General features: G+C 52.8%; 1 protein-coding gene and 1 pseudogene across 4 annotated transcripts in view; one reads left to right on the top strand and one right to left on the bottom strand.

The window, feature by feature from the left end:
* Positions 1–9312, top strand: part of LOC104875384 (creatine kinase S-type, mitochondrial) — a 201396-nt gene that overhangs the window by 47524 nt on the left and 144560 nt on the right. The gene's annotated exons all lie outside the window — the stretch shown is intronic.
* LOC117286759 lies at positions 1663–5403 on the bottom strand (annotated as a pseudogene).

The raw sequence follows: 9312 nt of genomic DNA, 5'->3' as shown, positions 1-9312 counted from the left end.
GCAACCCCAGCCCAGTCCTGCGCCGCTCCTCCTTGGCCAGGTGGGAGGCAGCGGGCTGAGCCTCGGTGTCCCTGGCCCAGCAAAGGCGCCAGGGATGGGGACGGTGACGACAGCATGGGCAAGGGCTTTGCCCTCTGCCTCGCCGCTCCCAGTGGTTCTGCCTGCCTTTTCCAGACAGGGCCTCACTGTGTGGCCCAGGCCTGCTTGACTCTCCTGCCTCAGCCTCCCAAGTGCTGGACTTATAGGCGCGTGCCGCGGCACAGGACCGGTTCGTTTCTGAGTGGAGTGTGTGGCTGTGTACTGGGTGATCAGGAACACTTCCGGGCTGACTGAAGGAGGATCGTTAGTTCTGCGTGAGCGTAGACTGCCCTTTGAGTGAGTCTTCTGACTTCCTCTCCTGTGGCCCCTCTCCTCTTCCTGGCCTCCCTCCCTCCCTGAGGCCCATCTGTGGGCCGGGCAGGGTGCTAAGCTCCACACACTGTCTTTTCCTTCTTTGATTCTTCTGCACGGCTGCCCCGGTAGGTATCACTAACCCCCACCCCCCTATTTTTAATTGGAAAAAAATTGTATTTTGGAAGAACTCACTACATAAGGTGACAGAATGCCAAAATCAAGTTACATGAAAATATACATTGTTATTTCTTTGTACATTAGTTGAGAAAAAATCTGCAGTACAGAAGAATAGAGGCAAAGAAACATGAAGGACTAAGAAGGGTATGAGGGCAAATAGCATTTTTAATAGCAGTCCTGGAAGTAAAAAGCAGTTATGCCTGCTTTATTTATCCACCCTTCATATTGGGCTGTTGAGGACAAAATAAAACTAAATAAGAATTTTTTATTGTTTGGGGTAAGTTTCGGTGAGCTGAGTTTAGAACCAACCATTTTTTTCAGTTCTTGGGGACAATGCCTGGGTACAAGAGCTCTCAACAGCCAGAAAATATCATTGCTCATCCAGGCCAAGGGTGCGACTACAATACACAAAGGGCAAGGCGCGGAGTGATGGCCGCCACTCTGGCGTCACCATTGAAAATCAAGCCACTGCTTATCAACTGTCAGTATTTGAGCTAAACCATTTGCAAACTTTCTGTCAGATGGAAGAGACAAAAGCAAAAAGGAGCAGGTCAAACGAAGAAGATGGAGAAGTTTAGCAAGTGAAAGGGTTTTAACGAAGCCTAAAGGATTCAAAGGAAATTAAGTGGGAATTTTTAGTCCTAATCACTTTTCATCTGACATGCTTTATGGAATCTGATAAAACTGATAAGAAACGGTGAGTAAGGAAAGAAAACCTGCTAACATCTTTTTGAATTTACACAATTCTTATTCTACAGGAAGGCATTATGTGGTACAAGGTGTGGATGTGGATGCCATGCACTGTCTATCTACGATCCGGGTCGGGCTGTGCTACCTACCGGTCTCTGCAGTTCTTCCTGAAGGGGAAACTGTCTCGTAGAATTCAAAGTGTGCAATCCTCTGAGAGCTGGCTCTTGTCGGGCTCTTGTGGCACTGATGACTGGCGTGTTCTTTTGTGGCCCAGTCCGCCCAGTGCTTGCCAACTTGTTAGGACAGAAGTCCAGCTGTAGGTGGGCACAGTGCAGGAAAACAGTGCCATGTTTCTGCAAGGAAACTCTGAAATAAGTGACATTTCTAGATGCTGAGTGGGTGTCACTCAAAAGCAGTTTCTTGGCTTTTTCTTGCATGGCGGGCTTTTTTCTTGTAGGTTCTCCATTTCTGTCTTCCCTCCGTTCTTTCACAGTGGCCACATTAGCAGCTGAGTCGCCATTAGGGTCCGCCGGCACGGAAATGACAGGAATCGTGATGCTTTCCACAGTGTGGGTAGGGAGCCAGCGCCCTCTGGGTTTCCATAACCATATTTATCCTCACTAGGTTCCTGAAGGATAGAAATGCAAATGTCACCGTTTTTATCAACATTGGGTGCCATGTTTCTGTAATGAATTTCATTTTAGGAGGCCGGAGGGGATAATCTTTTGGGAAAGTGAGATGAGCCTTAAAAACACCAGCTTCATAAAGTGTATCAGGAGGGCCAGTAATAAGTACTTCCCACCGGTAGAGACCGCTGTCCTCTATTAAACCTGCCGAAAAGCTTTCCACTGGATTTTGGTTGAGTTAGTTTGTAGAGGTTTCAGTCCCTTGTGGCCTGGCTCCCAGGCAGGGAGGCACATTGCAGAGGGGCTCCACACAGGACAGATGGTCCAGAGTAAGCAGGCAGGGGAGAGCCACAAGCCCCCTTTTGCGGATGAGGAAATAGCAACTTAAACCAGTTACGTAGCCTGGCTGAGACCTAACAGTGCTGCCAAGCTGCTGACTGGATTCGAGCCCAGTGCCTTTCATCAGTGCTGTACATTGCTCCTCTCCGTCTTCCTGTCTCCTCTTTGGTCTTACTCTTCTATTTATTATTTCTTCTGTTCCAAGATGAAAGTGGGTTCATCTGAGCTCAGAGCTGAGGTGGAAGAGGTCACTTGCGAAGGACCTGGTCCCTTTCTCCCTCCTCTGCTGTCTTTCTCGGAGCACACAGACTGCTGTCCCGTGCAGGGCCGGCCCCCAGTGCCACCGCAGCAGGACACATGCGCAGTTACTTCCTGTGCACAGGGGACGGCTGCTGTGAGCTGGCGGGGACAGGCTGGAGTTGGCAGGGGCGTCCTCTGCAGCACCCCCCGTCCTCACCTCAGGAGGTTCAGATCAAGTTCGCAGTGTAAACTGCGTGCTCCAGAGCAGCAGCTGTCATCAGTGGCCCTCTGGCTCTGTTGATGCTGGGCAGGTGTCTCGGTACATGGAGGTGGCTGGAGCCGGCAGGAGGTTGCCGGGCCCTGTGTGCAGTGGTCAGGGCCAGGTGTCGCCCGGCCTGTGATGGAACCCGAGTGGCTGACTTGGAGCCGGGCAGGGCAGCACAGGGACAGTCTGCTCTTGGGGATGTGAAGATTCTGCTAGTGCTTGATCTTTCCCTGGTTCCCTGACACCGTGGTCTGCGGTGTCTGTTTTTCTGTGGCTCCAGGCAGAGTGGCTCCCTGGAGCTCCTTTATCTGACTGCTTTCTACTTGAATTCTTATATTGGACTTTTTTTCTGCATCAAGATGCTTCTGAAATATCTGCTTTCTAAGTCAGGGAAGATAGGGACTTGGATCTCTGTGATTCACCCTGACTATGTTCATATATAACAAAGCCAGAAAGCAAAAGGCACTGAATTAGAGGAGAGCAGCCAGCTGTTTTTGCTTGGCTTTGTGCTCTTGGAATGTGATCAATTATCGGGGGCCGGCAGACCAAACCTGTCACCCTCACAGGGCAGACAGGTGCCGCTCATCTGGTGCCACTGCCTTTTTTAACAGGAACCTTTTAAATACTGAGTGGTATTAAATACTTGTGTTTTACTGCTCCTTCTTCACAAAAGTCTGGGCTTCAGAGGCACGGATGGCTGTTTCAGACTGTGACAGATCCTGCTGCAGATGCTGCACAGAAGCAAGGCCGACCCAGACCTCCCTCCTCAGTCCCTCCCTCTTTTCGGGGTGGTGGTGGTGTTTCCATAGCAACTGGGCATGCCACGAAAGTCACCTGGATGTCTGGCCTTTGCGTCTCGATACTCTGGCTCATTTTCCGTGGTGTCTGCTTGGATATTTTCTCCTTTAGCTCTGGTCCAGCACTCTTCAGAGCGGAGGTCTTGTGTGGAAGAGGACCAGGCATCCAGCTCCTGGTTTATATATATTGAACTGTACGTTATTATTATTTCTCCATGCAACACATCTGTTATGTATGCCAACACCATGCTAAATGGCCTGTCTGGCTGACCACCTTAACTGGGGCTTATTTTGGGGGTAGGCTCATATCACAGGCATCCTTACAAAATCACGCCGGGACTTATTTCCTGGCCAGGCCTGATTTTTGGGGGATACTCTATGTGTCCTGACCAGCAGGGCACCAAAACCGCACTCGGAACTGGACTCAAGCATGCATAATTGGGGGAAATGCTGCCCACCTCTGCCACCTCTGGTGCCTGGGACCCGAGAGCCGGATGAGATGTGACAGGGACTCTGGGTGCTGGGAACCCCCTCACGTTGACGTCCAGCCCAGCCTGTCCTGACCTAAGCCTAACACCCCACGACCTGGGCTGTGACAGTCGGGACGGCAGGAGGAGGCTGCTGTTGTGGGGAGGTCGCCATTGGAGGACTCTGGGGCTGTTCGGGTGTGGACAGCGTCAGACCAGGATGGCATCCAGTGCAACTCTTGCCCAGCATGGTTGGTGCCACCCACGGAGGAGGAGGAGAGATCTGGACAAGAACAAGATGTGGCCAGGGTGGCGACAGTGGCCAGAAGGGCTTCTGCGGTGACTGGTAGGGCGTACCAATGCTGAAAGGGGTGCGGGGAGTGGGGTAGGGACCTGGTCTCGCTGCCCCATAGCACGAAGGGTGCCAGTGGAGAGGAAGGCGGTCCTGGTCTCTGCCAGGGCTGAGGTCAGCAGGGTTTGGGAAGAATGCAGGGTTGGGGACATCGCACCCGCTGCAGAGCGAGTGTCACAGTGAGCATCACTTCACTCTTCACGGGGCCCGGGGCGTGTGCATCTGTGTCCAGCACTGTCCCTGTCTTGCGTGACACTCCAACTCCTCCAGCTGCGCCTGGTTCTCTCCCTCCTCCGTGCGAGTCTGGGCTTCCCTGGAGGGCTGGTCGAGGGCCTGGCCCAGCCCTGCCAATCTGTGACATGGGGGTGGACACAGGTCACCCCGCAGTGGACTTTCAGGAAAGCCCCGTCCCCTCTCCCAGAAGACTGGCCCCAGCTCTCACCCAGCCCTGGCTGGGTGTTTATCGTGAGTCCTTTTGAGTGCATGTTCCTGAGACAGCCTGTTGTTGACTCGCTCCTCCCCAACACAAGCACTCACAGGCACGTGTGTGTACATACACACGCACACGCACACCGTGGTAACTGTCAGCACCTAGACGCCCAATGCTGGCGCCTCACTCTTTCTCTGGTGGAGGCGTCACAGAGCAAGGCGCACAGCAGAAATCTGCATGCGCTGAAGCCCAGGCCATGCGTCTGAGCCCAGAGCAGGCACCGGGTTGGGCTGCGCAGAAGGAATGGAAGGCGCTCTTCCTGGAGCCCACCAAGCACCACACAGGCGCATCTGCTTTGAGTTCTTGTCTGCTCACGAGCTCCGGCACCCTGCAGCCCACTTCCCGGCCCTGACCGCTGCCCACCCTGAGGACCCACGGACTCCGCCTGAGACTTCTCTCTGACTTCCCTCCCCGTACATATCCCTCTCTGTGCTGCTTTCATTCTGTTTACTTCTCACTCTCAGTCTTTTCCCTGCACTTGCAGCATCTGCTAGAAATCCTTCCCACCTTACGGCTGAAGCTGGGTGTGGTGGCGGACACGGTGTGCAGGGTGAAGGGCTGCAGCATGGTCCTGGGTGTTGTTTGCAGAAGGCATTCATCTTTCAATCGTCGTTTTTTACTTCTCTTCGAAGCGCGAGGCTCCGCCCTGAGCTGTGGGCACCCAGGGCTGGTGCAGGTGGTGCCCCTGAGCTGGCCTTGGCACCCTTCCCGGCCCCCTGTGCTGTGTCCCAGCTGCAGCCGCACACGGGAACCTCGGTGGCCGGGCCGTCCCTGCGTCTGTCTGGTTCTCTCCTCAGCAGACTGTGCCACACCCGGCACAGTGCCCGCTGCTGTCCAGAAACGTGTGTGCCAATCAGGGACCCTCCCAGGAGGGAAAGGCTAGGGCCAGTGTCAGACATGCTTATCGCACTGGTGGGTAGAACACGGCGTCTCAGGGTACCGAGCCTCTCCCATTGGAGAGGGTGCCTATTTTTTCACTGTGGTTCATATTTCTCATGTGGTCTGTCATTGCATAGTCTTTCCCCAATTTTCCCACTGGTATTTTTCTATTTACAATCTGTTTTTTAATGAGCTGTTTGGGTGATGAATATACTAAAGTTATATTTTTTATATTCATTGTAAATCACCTCCACCAAGTTTTTTTTGGTTTTTAATTAAATTGATGTTTTGTTTTCTCTTTAACTTTTTGAGACAGGATCCTATATATGTAGTCCAGACTGACTTTGAACTCACTGTGTCACCCAGGTTGGTGGCCTTCCTGCCTCAGCCTCCTGGGTGCTGGGGTTATAGGCCCGCTCCACCACTCCCAGTTCAATGGAATTTTTTGACAAAAGGTTTTTGAATTATGATGCAATCAAAATAGATTGCTTTTGTGGGGCAATTGTTCCACTGCACTAAAAACATATTTTTGTGTCTCACATACCACAGTGTTCATGCCTTCAGAGCGGATGGTTCAGTGTGTCCTCTCATGTGTTCCCAGGGTTGTACAACCACCACCAATTCCAGAGCATTGGACACCGGAACAGAGCCTGTGGGGCGAGCCCAGCCTTGACAACCCAGTAGGACGTTTCCAGGCCGGGGTCTGACGCACTGGGCCATGGCTGCTCTCGCCTGGCATGGGGTGCACGCAGGCAGCCCCGGGAGAGCACTTTCTCTCCCTGTGGTAGAATCGTTTCCAGACCACACCTTGCATTGTTCCCGGGCTTTGCTCTTTGAGCAGCGTTGCTGTCGGTGTTCGTGTCCCAGTGTGGTGAGGCTCTGTTGGCAGCTGTCTCGGGGTGCAGCGGGGAGACCACCACGCCGTGGAGCGCCATGCTGAACGTGTTGGGGACCGCCGCACACACGGCCACGGCCATGGCCGTCTTACACTCCGGCACGCAGGGCTTCAACTTCACCTCCTCGCCATCGTCTTCCTGTCGTGTGTGTTTGCACAATCTTTGTAGCAGAAATTAAACTGCAAAGTCCATTCACTTTTAGTAGCGTTCCCTCAATTTTCTTTGTCCCAAAGTAGTAATTTTGCCATTATTGACTTTCTGTTCTATATCCCTGTGACGATATTTTGCCTGCTTTTTAGTGTTTACGTTTGGTTTAGAAAGGATCACTGACAACTTCTCCCATGTCCCAAACTGAGTGAAATGTTCCATCTCTGTGCCTGCTGAGCTGGAGGAAGGAGCAGCTTGGAAGAGGTAGAGGGAGGCCAGCGCCCTACAGCTCTTCAAGGGCCCCCTAAGCTCACCTCTGATGGCTCCCGTCGCCCCCCATGCCCCGCAGACCAGACCAGGTGGGAGGCATGGCGCTGATGGGCAGGAGCCTCTGCTGCCCCCAGGCCCGCCTGCTCCTCCCTGGCCAGAGATGCACGGCCTCTCCGCACCAGGAGCATGGGTTCGGATTGCGGCTCAGCGACGGAAGCTGGCTTGGCCTGAGTCTGTCTTCCCCAGACTCCTGTTGTGGGCTGTGCCACGGTTCACAAGTTGCGGATTACTTCCTGCGGAGTGGATTCCCCCGGGCCCTCTGTGAGAGACGCTTCCTTCTCTCTGGGTCTCTCCTCTCTCCACTCCGAGGACAGGACGGGTGGTGCTTGGGCTTTGATTATGCAGATTTCAGACCAGTATTTACCCCAGGATGTTCTCATCTTGCCGTCCGTTGGTGCTCAGCAGACTGATTTGAGCTTTCCTTTCATGATGTTGATTTATACTGCGTGGCTGTATTGTTTCCTTTGGCAATGAGAAACCACCTTCTCTCTCTCTCTCTCCTCTCTCTCCTCTGTGTGTGTGTGTGTGTGTGTGTGTGTGTGTGTGTGTGCTGGTGGAAGCTGAACTGAAGAGCAAAATAAACAAGAAAAAAACCAAATGGAAGTAATGAATAGATTAGGCACAAACTCTTCAACTTGAACAGAATCTAGTAAAAGAAATTTAACTATATAAAATGTGTGTTGGAAATACAGTAGACTAGAAATACTTATTTTATTCTGATTTTTTTTTGAGACAGGATCTCACTGTGTATTCCAGGCTTGTCTCAAACTCACAATGTAGACCAGGCTGGCCTCGAACTCATGGTGATCCTTCCGCTTCCGCCTCCCTGGGTCTGGCCTCACTGTGCCCAGTGACTAGAAATATTCATGTTCTGAAACACTGAAGGGAGCCGTGCATGCTGCGGGGTCAGAGCAGTGATGCAGTGGATGCCCAGGACTGGTGGACAGAAGGGAGGCTGAGGGAGGAGCAAGGAAAGTGGGCGGGGCCACACTGGAGAGCCCAGCAGAATCCGGAAGTTGCGTGAAGGAGAAGCCATGTGAGGGAAATGACACCCCGTGGATTGCCCCGCAGCTCTGTGTCCTCCCGCTGCCCTCAGGCCCTCTCCTGCCCCAGCTCTTCATCACAGCAGCTGTGTGGGTCCCGCTGAAGGGACGGACGTCGCCAGGCATCCAGTCATAGTGAGTCTCGGGAAAATGGAGGCACCCTGGCCCGCCAGCCTTAGAACCTGTTCCGCCCTGACGCGGTGCCTTGAGTTACTCGGGTGTTTGCACATGGCCTTCCCGCTCCCTGCGGTGCCCCCACAGCCGGCCACAGCATCTGGAGCCCCTTGCTTTAGAACCTGTTCCGCCCTGACGCGGTGCCTTGAGTTACTCGGGTGTTTGCACATGGCCTTCCCGCTCCCTGCGGTGCCCCCACAGCCGGCCACAGCATCTGGGGAGCCCCTTGCACCCCAGATGACGCTGTCACCCGCACATCACTGCCTCCTGCCACCCTGCCCATGCCCTTTGCAGAGCTGGCCGTCAGGCGGCAAGCGGCTTGTGGCGCGGGTCTCTCTTGGATGCATCTTCTCTCCCGCTGCCCGGCAGCCCCCAAGGGCACAAGGCTTCGAGCAGTTCCTGAATACACAGGTGCACTCAGGAGAAGGGTTTGAGTCAAGGAATCAATTTGGATTCTCAGGAACGCTTGAAGAAGGAAGTCAGCTTGCCGCAGGCGTTGGATGCTCGCAGTTGGGCTTACACCCTCATGCGGAGGAAAACCCTCCATCGGGTCTGAGTGTGCTGTCCCCTTCCTCCGCGATCTTATGGAGATGTTGGGTAACGTAGAAGAGTTCCAAAGAAATAATTTGAGAAGTGATTAGAAACCATCCTAAGTGTTCCAGCCAGAGAAAGCAGCCCTATATAAAGTTTGGGGTGCTGATCTGTGTGTTTAACTTGGGGTGCCCACCTTCCTCTCCTCCTCCTCCTGCGCACATGTGTGCATACACATGTGTACTGCACACAGAATGCTTAGCCCAATTGCTTGGGTTTTATTCCTCTTCGTTCATTAATAAGTTTAAGGTAGAATCATTTTTATAAAAATGCAATTTCAAATGCCTTATTATCATTGCAGATACTTTATCATTTGATTAACCACATCCACTTTACAGATGTGTATATTTAGACTGTCTCAGTTGCCTTTTTTTTTCTTTTATTGAGTTTATTGGTACATTTTAGGTATATATTAT

This window comes from Fukomys damarensis, unplaced genomic scaffold, assembly GCF_012274545.1.
Source record: "Fukomys damarensis isolate Sample0158 unplaced genomic scaffold, DMR_v1.0_HiC HiC_scaffold_3, whole genome shotgun sequence".
Classification (NCBI taxonomy): Eukaryota; Metazoa; Chordata; class Mammalia; order Rodentia; family Bathyergidae; genus Fukomys; species Fukomys damarensis.
This window is presented reverse-complemented; position numbering and strand designations above follow the sequence as displayed.